This window comes from Melitaea cinxia, chromosome 19 (assembly GCF_905220565.1).
Source record: "Melitaea cinxia chromosome 19, ilMelCinx1.1, whole genome shotgun sequence".
Classification (NCBI taxonomy): Eukaryota; Metazoa; Arthropoda; class Insecta; order Lepidoptera; family Nymphalidae; genus Melitaea; species Melitaea cinxia.
Window position 1 is genome coordinate 6449999 of NC_059412.1, and position 15580 is coordinate 6465578.

At 32.3% G+C, this 15580-nt stretch overlaps 1 protein-coding gene across 1 annotated transcript in view; it reads right to left on the minus strand.

Moving 5' to 3' along the window:
* LOC123662688 (AF4/FMR2 family member 1) overlaps window positions 1–15580 on the minus strand; it is a 130488-nt gene that overhangs the window by 28580 nt on the left and 86328 nt on the right. The window lies entirely within an intron of this gene.

The window sequence follows — 15580 nt, forward strand, 5'->3', positions numbered from 1 at the left end:
TTATAGTATATTATTAAACAAATCATTCGAAATTAACTATGAAACAAGGATAATTGTGTTTGCTCGCAAACGAAAAAAAACCGACTTCAATTACATCGACGAGTAATACAACGTAGATCGACGAATAATTGTGTTTGCTCGCAAACGAAAAAAAACCGACTTCAATTACATCGACGAGTAATACAACGTAGATCGACGAAAAAATACTCAAGTAACTGCGCGTTATCAAAGATTACTCAAAAGTTGTTATCAGATCTCAATGAAATTTATATGTGACCACATGACAAACATCAGCTTTCGATTAAATTAAAAATTATTAAAATCGGTACACCCAATAAAAAGTTATTGCGGATTTTAAAGAAGTTCCTCGATTTCTCTGAGATCCCATTATCAGATCCTGGTTTCCTTATCATGGTACTAAACTTAGGATATCTCCTTTATAACAAAAAAAGAATTATCAAAATCGGTACATCCAGTAGAAAGTTATGCGGTATAATACAACGTAGGTCGACGAAAAAAAGTCAAGTAAAAACGCATTATTAGATATAGCTCGAAAAGTAGTTGTTAGATCTCAAATAAATTTAAATGGGACCAATTGGCACACACCACCTTTCGATTAAAAGAAAATTTGTCGAAATCGCTCCACCCAGTCAAAAGTTCTGATATAACATACATAAAAAAAAGAAAAAAAATACAGTCGTATTGAGAACCTCCTCTTTTTTGGAAGTCGGTTAAAAAAGCAAAAAATTATCTTTCTTCGTTTTTATTCACTACAATTTAAAACACTATTTAGGATAAGTAGACACAACTAACGATTTTACAATCAAAGAGGACGACAAAACAAACAATTAAAAATATGAACTCGTATCGTATAAGCAGGCACTTAACATAATAATTATTACTATCTCGGTCTTAAATCTCAGACGCCTAACGTTTCCACAACTAAAAGGCTTAAAAAAAGCTATTAAAAGAGAACCACAGGCGAATATAAATCTAATTCTTAATGCCGTAAGTGACAAAATTTGTCGAACGATTCTGCGGTCGAGTATGAGAAAGGGCCGAGTGTTTGTTTAGGCGCTCTGAGCACAAGTGTAAACACACACCGTGTTCGGTTCTCGGCCGATAGCCCGCAAGTTTCAACAGGGCTACGAACTTTACAGTGGCGCGTCTCGACTTCGTTCGTAAAGGATATAAATTCAATCATACTTTTTAATTGAAAATTGTACAAAACAATCTTTTTCTTTATACAGATACACGTGGGATAAAGCAGGTTATTAAATTGCTAAATACGTACACGTAATACATATTCAAGACCTGTGCACTTTAACTTAAAAAATTATAAAGAAAAAGGTCAGAATTGTGGACTATTTTGACTATATAGAGTCACATTACATAGTCACCGAAGCGTTGGGTTTTTCCATATAAAAGTTAGTCTTAAATTTAGTCATGTAACTCTTTAACCTAGAATGCATTTTGGTAATACAAGAATCTTTTAATAAATTTTATACATATAGGAATGATATAACTATTTTCTAATCGGTTTTTCTAATCCTATTTTTAAACGGTGGTTTAACAAGTAAAACAAAACCGTGTAAGGATTACAAAATTAGTAAATCATTAATTGAAAATCAAATTAAAACTTGAAACGCAAAGAGTCTTGAAGCCACAACGTTTCAACCATTCCCGAAGTTCTCCCATTAAAGAAACTCTGTCCACTTGCAAAATAGTAACTGAACTTCGCGACCCTTCTGGAAATCTGTCAATATGAAATTAAACAAAACATCAAATCAAAGTCGAGTCCCATTTGGATAGACTCATTATCTAGAATTCTAGAGACTTATAAAATGGTATCAACGACCTGCCCGTCCTATGAGGTCTCCGACCGCAGGTCGGCGAGACATCGCGCCTAAAACCTATCGAAGTTCAATATATATATATTTTTTTGTTGAAGTTATTGGAAATACTTTCAAAGACTTTTTTAGTTAACCTTAAATAACAATATCTTTTATTAACAAATAAATAATTTATAACAAATTAATAAAATACGACGTATGATTATTTTCAAATAATAATATGTACCAGTCTGCCGATAATACAAAAACGACTGTACTTATTATTTAATACATAACTAAAAATTAAATAAATGTCAATTACGTCATCGAATAATAACTGTTATAACTACGAAATCACGTACCTCAAAATTAAAGAAAAAAAAAGTAACAAATTACCATGGGTACTTCACATGAAACTTCGTATCGCTATCAACATACGAATATGAGCGAATTTTTTCTAGGAAAAGAAGATTGACGTATTAAGATGTCTCGCGGTACCGTTGCGGGCATGTAAATGTCCCTCATGTATAAACTTCGTATAAACATAGGCGGTGTTCGAGACACACGTACGGATTTCACGAAAGATAATCTAAATCGTTACATAAACATATAAGAAACAAAAATATAAAAGATTCTCATATAATAGAGCACAGAGCGTTGTATTTGCGAATTATTTTTACTCAATTATAAGTTGTAAAAGCTTTAAAATGAGAATTTTCTGGAACTAATTATAATGAGTTCAAATTAAAAAATGTAATAAAAAAATAAAAAATAAATGTAACAATGTAATATTATCATAACTTTTCCTTGTTCACGTATTTGCCATATTAGTAAAATACACGTATTTATCAAACAAAAAAAAAAAAAAAAAACAAAATAAATATTTAAGAACATCCTTAGTATTTTTATGTAAACAAATGTATAAAACATACTACTTTTCAATAAATGAATACTTTAAAATGTAAATGCACTCTTGCATGTTACATGTTACTGAGTAATTTTATAATCACGATAAATTTACGCTTCAGACGTCAAATACGATATTAACAACTTTCGCGACACAATACAATATTACATAATTACCGGCCCTTCAGAGACACGATAATAAAAGGAAATGTAAGCAGCGTGTTATTACACAAATAATGAGAACGTATCATACCATCGCATTAGCGTAAAAAACCGCTTCACGCTTGACATAATTCTGCGTATACAGTGTACAGTTTCAATGCGAACGCTCTGCTGTATGAATCGTTTTTAAATAAAACATTAGAACATATTGAGTGACAGACAATGTTTCGTTGTAGAGGTAAAAATATATAAAAATAGTTTTTAATACAACGGATACATTATTCATTAGAACTAACAAAGTGTGTTACTACACTTTTTTAAAAAAAATCTATTATTATTTTTAACTAAACGTGGTCGATATTGAGTTATCCGCCAGTTTTGACAATATTTTGCCAAAATTTAAGAGACATAAAGACACATAATTGTCTACGAATGTAAATAAAATTATGTCGCGTAACGAGGTGGTTTATTGAATTTGATATATTATATTGGTATTTTTTTATAATTACACAAATTTCCACATTTTTGAAGTGCCGATAAACATCAGTTGCTTAACACGTACATACACTTTAGGTACATTGTTATTTCATGAAGTAATTTTAAATCGCAAAGCTACTTTTGTGTAACACACAATTTCTATGAAATGAATTGAAGTGATTTAAAATGAAAATACAATCTTATATTAAAAGTATTCTATCGGCAATATTAAACAAATTTTCAAAAATTATAAGTTATGAAATATATAAACATCGATAAAAAAGTTTATTTAAAATTAAGTCTTAAACTTTGCTACGTAAGTCCTAAAATACAATGTTAGAGGTATCTATTTTAGGGGATTGTACGGTGATGATTCGATAAGGTCAATCACCGTGTAAAATGGAAACTCAATTAAATACTGAACTAAAAGGCGATAGAACAGCTCAAGAAAGGTTTTTTTTACATTTAATTTCTTTTCATTATTATCGGTAAGGCGTTATATTGTCTCGGTACAAGAAATGGAACGTTATTTTAAATCTATTATTTATTCATATTAAAATTGATAGCGTCTAAAATAAGCTGGTTTTTATGAGCAATTTTACTCGTTATTATACAGAAAAGAAAGATTCTACTTTGATTATACATAATCACATCATCAAAAATTTTTTTTGTAACTACCTTTTTTGTTTACTGTACTAGAGTGCTTGAAGAGTTGAAACTTATAATTGAGAAAAATAGAAATTTTCATCCTTAAGCATTCAACTTCTATTAAGCAGTCTTATAAACAGTAAAACAATGTTTATTTTTAACGATTAAATTGTGCAATTGTCGCCATTCAGAAAACACTTTTTTTTTACAAATTAAGTAACGAAAACGTGTAACGACATCCGAGCAAATATTTCGCAAGGGTTTTTAAAGGACTTCTTATTTATTTCATTTTATTTGTTTAGAGCATGCAAACCAAAGCCAAAAAAGTGTAACAATTGTTAACAATTTTAAAACATCTGGTAATTGTGTATTGGAATAGATTTCCTCGTATACAGAGATAAAGAGAAAAATATATCGTTTCGTTACCGTATATTCGATCACCGTATATTTTTGTTACACAATTTCGCAACTGTATGATATAATTGGACGGGACGATAAAAATCTATCTAAATAATGTAAAAAGTGACGTAACGGAAGCGTCGCTCGAAAAATCTGCTCGGTTTATTTGGAAAGTTTTTTACCTTTTGTTCTTGTATTTGACAACATCCTATGACATAAAATAGGCATTGTTTAAAATATAAATCAATTAAGAAGTACCTTTACCAAATTTTGAATTATTTGATTATTTACATTCGATCTAAAATTAGGAATAATAAACCGGCATCGTCATTTTATGAAACATATACCTAGTTAGCTTCTGATTATTGGAGCATTAGACATTGTATACAATCAAAAATCAAAATAATTAAAAAAAAAACACACACACACTTAAACACTTTTTCACATAGATAAACTCCCCTGAAAAATCTTGTTAAGGTGACATCACCTACGTTTCTTTGGAATTCAATATAAATATTAATACTAAAATATAAAGTACACGGTGAATAATTAAACAATACAGGACCAAATAATTTACTTAGGAATTAATAAATAGACCATACTAAATGTAAGTACAATTACTCAATGCCTCGGCACACGTACCTACATATTGTATCCGGTGCAATGTCTTAAAACGGTAAATTAAGCAAATGATAAACGATTTATTGTAGCTAGTAAGTGTAGTAGTAATGTATTCTTGGTTAATAGTGTACTCCTGGGATACTAGCGTCGTAGTTTAATTGTTAAAGTGGAAACCTTTAATCGTACGGTTAAACAAAGTGAGGTAGAGAGAACCGAGCTTACTATAGAAAATAGAATAGAATTCCGTTTGGCTCGGGAAAGTTCGCACGAAATCTGTGTATATCTCAGCTGGCATTTTGCGTATTAAAAAAAGAAGTTATCTGTACTACACCGACTAATCCTTCATGTATTCTCAGTCATATATAATTTTGGCGAAATCACCCGTGCTACCTCAGCACTACTGAAAGTCATCAAGCTAAAATGACTGAAAGAATCTTATTAAAACGTTCAAAGTCAACCTTCAGCTAGCATTCATGTTTACTAGTCATATGTTATATAAGAGACAGTATTACCAGGGTATTTATTAATATGACCTACTCATCGTGTAGATAAGTAAATTTTTAGTTTGATAAAATAGAGTATTATAGAGACCATTCGCTTGTGCTCAAATTTTCAAATTGTTTAACCGCACTATAATATGGAGTATGTTATATACTTATGTCCATTCGTTGATTATTTACGCAACACGTGAAGTACGGTGCGTTTTATTGTTTGAAACAATGAACCGATAAATCCGTATATATCAACAAATGGTGATCGATCTTTAATCGTTTTACGGGAGAAATAATATTGGACCATTTATTTCCATCAAACGTTTCTATTGAAATATACAATACATGTACATGTATAAACATGTAGTTGTGATAAATGCATATTTTGTGCAGCTGTATCGGACAGCTGGAGAGATTTTATTTTTGCGAAAATTTAAAATAGACTTAACATAACGCTTTTTTTATACGGAACATATTGTAATAACTCTATAGAGGAGATGGCCGAATTTGACATGAAAAGGAAACATATTTAAAATCTGTTTTGAAAACTTGTAGAGTTGTCATGCCCTTTTCTTGGTCATTTTTTAAAAAGTAAACCTTTCCTGTGTTATTTACATATTATTATGAATAAAATATATGAATACTAATTTCCTTCAAAACAATGAACATGCTAATGTGATGTAAGACTTCTTTAGAATAGGAATATTTCTTCATGTTTAAATATTCCAAAAAAACCTTTGTAAAGTTAGTTACTCTTTATTTAAAGCTATTGCGAAAACTTTTAATGAATAAATATTTAACTAAAGTAACTAAATTAATTCGCATCCTTCGTCGCAATCATTCTAGTCATATGATAATAACATAAAAAAGAAGGAAAACTTTTGCGAACAATTAAATCATTTAATAAAACACGTACTCAATAAATTACGGAACAAAACAATCAGATATAAATAGGTGTCAAACGCGCTAGCGACATGCTGGAGTGCGAGAGAACGAGAGGCGCCTGCGTTATTTCCGATGCTAATTAACGCGATTTATGACGTCGTAAGACAATGCGACGATAAATAAGTACGATACGATCTCTGTGTGGATCTGAGCACGCGCCGAGCTATAGCACGGTCCGGTTTGATTGATGTATAGTTCTTTTTAAGAAAGAAAGAAATAATATTGATGACCATGACGTGACATTCATTATGTCACGCGCAAGACAGACAAGACCAGAGATTTTTTTTTTATTAAAATGTATTCGCTTCTAACGTTTTTGTAGTTAATGAGTAGGTAGAGTTAGATTATATTTGAATTTTTTACCTACAATGTTAGAAGTCTTTTGTAACTTTTACATTATTTCATCCTTATAAGTATACAAACAGTTAACAAGCCGAGGCTTATTTTTATGAAAATTAGGTACAACACACTCTCTAACCGTTATTTTAGACATAAACCAAGATTTACTTTCCCATAGAGACATACCGTAAACGAATTCACGTCCAAGCAACACATCTCCACACTCGATGAGCTGTTGTAACAAAGTCAGTCGGTTCTGGTATCCGAAGTCGGAAGTAAGCATTCCTAACATTGTCACATTGTTTATACACAAACACACATTAAGCTCTTAATAACACTTATCTTTCACAGCTACAAAAAATACATTCACACATATATCGTAATATTCTCTACTTATATAGAGACGTTTAATATTAAGTTATTTCAAAGATATATTTCTACAATTCGTGACAGTTTTGTTTTTGGCGCGAAGGAAAAGACAGATGCGCTCGCGCAAGTCTAAAGACGACTGCGTCTTCCGAAAGCTATTATATACGGACAGGTGGTGACGAGGAGCCCCTACTTCCCCTCTATTTCGTTCACGGATCGCTCGACTAGTCGCACGATTTGTTCCCCGATTGGCTTTCTAACGTGCTTTTTGTTGGATCTAATTCAATATTCACTTATTTTTTACGACGACCCTTTTAAAGGATGTCAGAGTAACATCGTTATGTGTCTATTGTTAAGTAACAGGGTCTTGAGAAAACAAAGATGTGGCTTTGTAAAAGTAGTAAAAGAAAGCAAGATGTGGTCTTAAATCAGCATCATAAATAAAAAACAATAAAATTATCACACATTAACATTTTTATTAAAGTGAGATTACGTTAAGCGATTATACAATTACATCAAGAAATTACGCGGCAGTAAAATTGATCAATGAATTTAGTGCCCTCTTTACAGACGTAGTAGACAGTTATTAAAATCGATGAGAATAAGCCATTCACAAGTGCAAGTACTACAGTAAACCGTACACTGCATTGTGATCTTTAACCAGTGCATGTTAAGTTCTTAAATCGCAACGCGGTAGGTCCGGCCCTCCGTATACTGCACTCCCCCTCCCTCACCGTCGCTATTATTACTCGAATCGAAACGTGGGGTTGAATCGCGGCTTGATTATTCGCACATCAACATGTTTGCATTGCATCGATTTTTGAGACGCCCGACACATCACGTACGCAAAATACCCTGAAATAGACAAACGCGACGTCTTAACCGAAGTTCATGTCAAATTCATACGAGTAAGTAGTCGGTAGAGTACAGTAATGTACACAATCGTCGTGTGGGAACGGATGTGCGTCTGGAAGCGACCGTGTTTCGATTGGAGCCCGATTACAAAATGACGTAAAAGTGTGACACAAGAAGTATCTTAATGTGACGCTATGAAAGGAATACATTATTTAGCCCGTGACGCGACGTGGCCGTGTCGTCGCGTAGGTCGGAACGTCGCAACGGAACCGCGTGCGCGAGTGTACTGACCGCACGCGCCTTTCGGACGCACGTCCTCGATGCACTATTAGCTATGCATCGTTAGGATAGTGGGGATAAGTTGGGCAATATTTAATTAGAGAGGGTAGTCTAGGGTTTAAAAACTTAGGGGAGACATTGTGAGGCGTGGGTGTACCCGATACCGATCTTTGAATCGGACAGCTTACGTGCAAAACGCGTCGTTTACACATTACTTTCATTGACCTTGTAAATGGTATTTGGCCTTGTATATTGTAATGGTATTTTCTCTTTTGCCCGAATATTAATAAAATTATCTTAAGCTTTCATCCTATATCATATTATTACAATTACAATTTCAAACAACAATAATCTTACTCGTTATCGTCTACTGGAAAAGATGGTGTTGACGTAATTATTGCACAATATGACCATCATTAACGCCAGGCATCATTAGAGCCGTTTCATCAAATCTTAAATCAATTTACGCGGAGATCTATCAGGTTATGCACTACGGCGCGTACAGCCACGATGCACGGCGTCGCGTCGCCGCCTCTCGGTTTATTTTCGTACTCCGGTCGTGGTTTGGACTAATGTATTATCCGCTTTGTACAATATCCTAACAACTAGACATCCTCGATTTCGTCAACGAATGTCGAATCAGATCAAAGTTTGTTTAAAAAACGAATGCCCGCTTTAGTAGTAGTAGAAGTTTGATTTATTTATTTGACAAAAACCAGTAAAACCAAATATATATAACATATTTATGTTAACAATACATTAAAGAATCTATGTAAAAAATATTGCAAATAGAGCACATATATAAACAAACATACATAGTTCCCCCTCTTAGTCTATATATAGAGCAGTAAATTGAGATTGTTGCATATGATCCATTATTCAATCTTCACTACATATACAAGTACATATTCACCACTAGTTTAAAAAGAAATTGAAAGCGACTATAATCGGAAAATTATTGTAATAATTAAATTATGCACGACTTACTTCATTTCCGTGGATCAGTGACAGTCAGAATTAATAGTATGAAAGGAGTAGGTTTATGGTTTTTAACTGTTATAGCGTTTTGATCATTGACATTACTTGTAGAGGAAATGATGAAATATTTAACAATTTTTGATATTATACCGACTTTTTTAATTTTAGTACGCTCTACATAATACAATATTATATCTAATTACCAAAAAAAATATTGCTAAAATATTGTCCATTTTCTACGTACAACGTAGAGTACGTACGTAACGATAGACTTGAAAGTCAAAGATTTTATTATGTCGCGAGAGATTTTATTTTTATTTACTACGAGGGTAGTTTGAAAAAGTATTAACAAACACGAATAGATCACTTACAAAGTTTTACGACTCGGGTAATTTACTAGGGTGCAATCTCTAATATACATATATACGACATTCAAGGTGAAACGCGACGGTTAAATCGTGCAAGTGGACCTCAGCACCTGTTGGACACCTGCCCGAACATTTGCGGGCTCTTTGTACCCCATATGCTACTACCACGTGCTCTTGAGACGATTAATACGAAGACGACCGTGTACTTCTGTAGTATGCAAATTACACGAGAACATTCACGTCGATAATTTAAAAGATATTTATTTTATTTATTTCGATATGCGTGTATCTGTTTTTAAAGTTTGAATGTGATTCGCCAAAAAAGGATTTCTTATCGACAACCTAGTTAAATTTTGAACAGCCGTTTTCTGGGCTAATACACTTTTACAACCTAGCTTTGCCTTACTTAAGGCAAGATTGACGTTTGAATCCGTGCGTAGATGTTCGAAAGGCTTATAAAAGGTTCTTAAAATTTTATTGGGATTAAAGTTAATAAAATACTGAGCAATAAGACAACGAAACACCGATGAAATTTGTATAACACTCTATTACGACATTCTTCGAAACAACTTTCAACTATTAACCGTTCCGCTTTTTTTCTAAATGCCATAAAATTATTAAAATACCGGTCAGTCTTAAGTCGATGGATCTAGAAACATGATTTTTATAGGCAAGACTAATGACGTAGCAAATACAAAGCATTTCTGACCTATGGAGTTAATTGAGCCTAATGGGGTAAACGGGGTAGAGGGTAAGAAAATTTGTATTCAGCTTCATTATTTTTATGATGATGATATTTGAAATTTAAATCTATATTTATTATAATTTCAATATATATGAAAGATTGATTAAACAGTATATATACAACTTTCTTTGTATGTATCACTTTTTTTGTAATGTTTCTTGTGGTGTACAATAAAGGGTATTTATTATTATTATTATATCATTTTTAGAATCATGTAATCTTCTTCACAAGAAAGATACTTCTAGCGTGAACTAGTATATGAATTTCAATAATTCTCGGCTTATTACGTAGTCTACCAATGAACTATCAAATATTAGGTGTTTTTTATTATACGAATTGAAGAAATCCCCAGAGTAATATCGATTGAAGTTTACTTTCTTACTTAATTTTTTCTTTATTCCTATTAAAGTTTTCGAACCTAGACATGATGTTTTCGTCTTACTGAAGGGCGTTAAATGTGAAATATTTTATTATTGTTATTTTAAACTATTTATTATAATTCCGTTTTGACATAATTACAAACAATTAAACGTCCATGCATAATTTAAAACAGTTAATTGAAAATAGTTCTTCTAAGCACTTATAAATAAAAGCAAAGATTAACAAAATGTTTAATGAAAATAGGTTAAATAATATTCGAAACAAGCGACATTATCCGCATTATCACTGTCGCTTCCATGTCAGAGGGTTACTACACATGAATACGCCAAAATCGCTGCTATGAAATTAATATCACCCGGCAAAATTAAATGGCCGCCTCTACCCATAGCAGGCAATTAATTCGCGTGTGTATCTCACACGGAAATGTTCACAGTAATACGTACTCAGATGTGTGTTTGTGCGGAAATTGTATTAAGTAACTACGTTTCTTAAAGTAATCTAATATTATTTATGCTGAAGTTGTTTGTTTAAGCGCAACAATCTTGCAAAAGATTTATTTATTTATTATTATATTTTATTGTGTTAGTTAATCTATTTTTAATTATATAATATAGTGTAATCGACTATATTCAAAATCATGTTATAGCAATGTAGAGTGACAGTAAAATTTTGTAATTATTTCGATACGGGATTTAAACTTAAATAGCCCTCGTAAAAGTTAACCAACAAACCCTTTGTCTGCTGATATTAGAAAGTTACTTCCCGCATTGCTTTTAATACAACATTTTATAAAACTACTTGAGGAATTTAAATCTCCACGCTTTCGGTTAATCATGCATATTCCTAAACAACATTTTATAGGCGACTACACACGCAGTCTGTAACCATCAATTCACACAGTACAGTATACAAATATGGTTTCAAATCTAACCCAATAAAGACTATTTACGCTTGTACGATTAAACATTGTTACAATACCAATGTGTGTTCCGAAGGTACGTATTGAAATCGGTCGGGTAACGATTCACCCCCTAAACATTGGGCCTGACTTTCATTAAATGTGCGTATAGTGAAGATGTTAGTAACACAATAGTACATTTAATATGAACTATTTTATAATTAATTTGGTGCGATAGTATAAAGTTTTGTATATGAAATCCAAATTTTAATTTAATGCCGGTTTACTTATTGTTAATGCAATCGAAGCTAATTTATATAAGATTATTTCTACTCGTGTTAAAGATTCTATTGAATAGGTATAATTGTGTTTGCTCGCAAACGATAGAACCGACTTCAATTACATCGACAAGTAATAACAACGTAAGTAGACGAAAAAAATTAACAAACGCACTAGTCGTCACAACGATTTTCGAGGGTTTCCCTCGATTTCTCTGGGATTTCATCATTAGATAATGGTTTCCTTATCATGGTACCACAGCTGGTAAACCTCCTTTCCATCCTCCGTCGGTTAAAAAGTCATAAAGTATTTTACTGTAAATGCATGCGGTTAGCATAAAAAGATGATAGACATTGTTATTAAAATACGTACCTACACAAGAAACTAATCTAATGATTCAATACAAATTTACATAATATTTCCAAAAAACAAAATGTTATTACCCGCGTTGACACGTAAAGAAAAGTCATGAATATAAATTTAGTTTTCAATCGATTAAGCGAAGCGATGACATACAAGTTGGTGAACGTCGAAAAGAGTTCTCGTATTACAGATGATATACGTTATGTACGTACTTGTACATTAATTCTAAGTACTAAGCAGATTATGTTCAAAGTCACGATTAGTGAGAAATACTTGACAAAATAATAATAATCGAGAAGCGTAAATTCAATGCCGACGTATCGTTTTCGATCACAAAACAAACGCTCGCCGATATATCGAATGAGGTGTAAAAACAAGTACAATTTTCAGTTAAATTGATTACTAGTTTTTCGTATCGTATCGACTACTAGTTTTTCGTTTGTAAACGATCACGACGTCCGTCGCGGGTGTCTCCACGAAATCATCGTTCTTAATTAATTTAATTACAATACGTATTTCGAGATACGAGTCACGAAAAAGATTCCGAACCGTGCGGTCCATCTGTTTACAAAGGACCGAATCAAAATTAATTGCACCAAGTTTTTTCACGATCTTATAGGCTTTTCAGTTCGTTAAGATCGAATTAAATTCATCGCGATCAATTAAAACATTAAACGGAATAAGAAAACGACGCAGATTGATTTTTGATGGATGAAAAGCCTTTCAAAAGAATAGAGCGGAAAGGTGGGCATTTTCAGGAATCTCGGTTCGATATTAACAGGAAAGAAAAACTCAAAGAAATTCGATAAAGTTCAATTTACGTCTTGTAAATAATGCGTTTATTATCCTATAGTAGTGTCACCCGTAGCGTCAAGGTAAACTCGATCTTATTGGAGGTATTTATGGTTAAAATCACTTCGGTGAAATTTGCGCCATTTTAGATTTGATAGGAGTTGGGTAGGGGGCTATGGCGTCCTTGTGGGGGTACCCGTCTTTCATTTCGGGGTTTGGAGAGGTTAAACAAAGAGAGGCGATTAGATGTGGAATCGCTACGGGAATTTACATTCGACCACACACTCTCGCATAAGAATCACTTGACATGATATTTCGCTAAGTATTCAATACGAATACAATTGTATTGAAGATTTGAATGACTTGTAAGACTTGACAACCAACAATTATGCGATTACTTTCAAATACTTATTTTTTATACATTAAGAAAATATTAATATCTTTTTAATATTATTCACTTTGTTTAAATTAAATAAATCAATATTTGAGGTAAATCCATTTATTTTGTAATAGGTTAACTTTTTAGTGTTTTAAAATTATTTTTCGTCTTGTATATTTACATGACATTGTTAAAATTTAGTAGATTTATAGTAGTATAGTAGATTTGATAATAATTGAATATTACCAACTATTTAATTGTTTAAAAATAAATAGAATGTGGCCTAAACACGAAATTCAGGGATCATTGGCACGGATTTCGAGAGATAGTTTCCCGTTGAATACTAGCAACCATTACTCCTGTTAACTGAAAGGGCGTTTAGCATATGAACTGTATGCCACACTCGTGCGATCATTAATGTGATCGAAATTTCACACATCCCTTTTGTGTTTCTAATAAATTACACAGATTTATCCGCAAAGGCTTTACATGCTAAACTGCATCTTTGTGTTAGTTGCAGTCGAAATTATTGTGTCTTTGAGTAACCACGCTAAAAAAATCAAAGAACTTATTCCTAAAAATAATAGTTAATTACACTGGTGATAGAATTTTTTTTATTTTCTTTCAAAAGAACCGAAATAAGACTAATATAATAAGTCCGGTATTGTATAACTATCAATGGAGATTAATAAATGTAGGATAATGTAAATTTAATAATTTAATTTAATTTAAAATGGCATATCAGAAATTCTAACGTAGAGCTGTTTAATCCGATATCCAGCTTTACTGTTGATTTTTGCTGTTATATAAATAAATAACCCTTTCTCTATTATTTTTACCACCGTAAAATACTAAAAAAATAATTAAACAATTCACTTCAATAGAAAAATAATTAAAAACAATTTTTCGACTTAAAGAAAACAACAGGAATGAAAAAGACCATCTAGTCACAAGCCGCTACTCGCTACAATGAATGCAAGGCGGGATGTAGGTCGGCATTAAGATGCGTCTCGCAAGCCGGACCCGCTCCCACACGACACTCGTCACCTCATCCCCACGACCCCCACACTCGCGTGTACCTCGAGAGCCTTTGAACAAATTGGGATAAAACAGCGTGACAGTTATCAATGGTATGGACAGAGATGATGTTCATACTCATATTATGACACCTCCCCATAGTAATTCTGTTTTTGTCACGTTTTCATTGTTTATTTAGAAAATATACTACCGGCATGTATTGATATTTATATTAGATTTTCTGTATATACCAATTTGAAGTTGTCAGTACTTTAAGAGGAAAGAAGGAAAGGAATATTAGCGTTAAATTATAGGTTATAACAAAGACTATACAAACTAATTCCTAATTTTTCAAATACTAACTGTAACACAATAGTAAACTAGTCGTAGCCGCGAGAATTTACAGGAAGAATTTTGAAGTGAAACTTCTTTAGAATCAACTTAATGAAACGAAAATACGACACGATAAAGAAACAACTACTTAAATCTATAGACAATGAGATAGAATACATTACACAGTATTTTATATTTTTTATAATATTTAGCATAATAATTATGTATTCACTCTGTTATCACAATAGGCTATTTACGTAACTGCATATTTTAAATGATTTAAATACCCATTCTCGGTCGTACTAAACTATACATTGCACAGAATAGTATAACTTTAGTAGGTAATAATTGACAATAATAGATCTGTGCAGCTGTACGAAATTAGATTACAAAAGTTATTACATAGTTACTTTAATTATTCCATTTAAATTGAACGGCAACACCTAAAAACATTAAAACCTCTTTCCAAGAATTACGGTCTACTAGAATGGGTTAATAAAATTTTCTAGAAGGTTAACCCACAGAATAGACCAGACGGTTAAAATTAGACTTGAAACATTTTAGTTAAACACTCAGTCGTTTAAAACGAAGTAAGTAAATCGTTTGAAACAGGTCGTTGTTTTTCATCAAGATTCGCGAAAGTGCGCAGCGGGCGGCCGCTTGTACCCAAACCCTTCATAATTTAATTGATGTTGATTTTACTCGCCGTTTACGTTGACCCGAT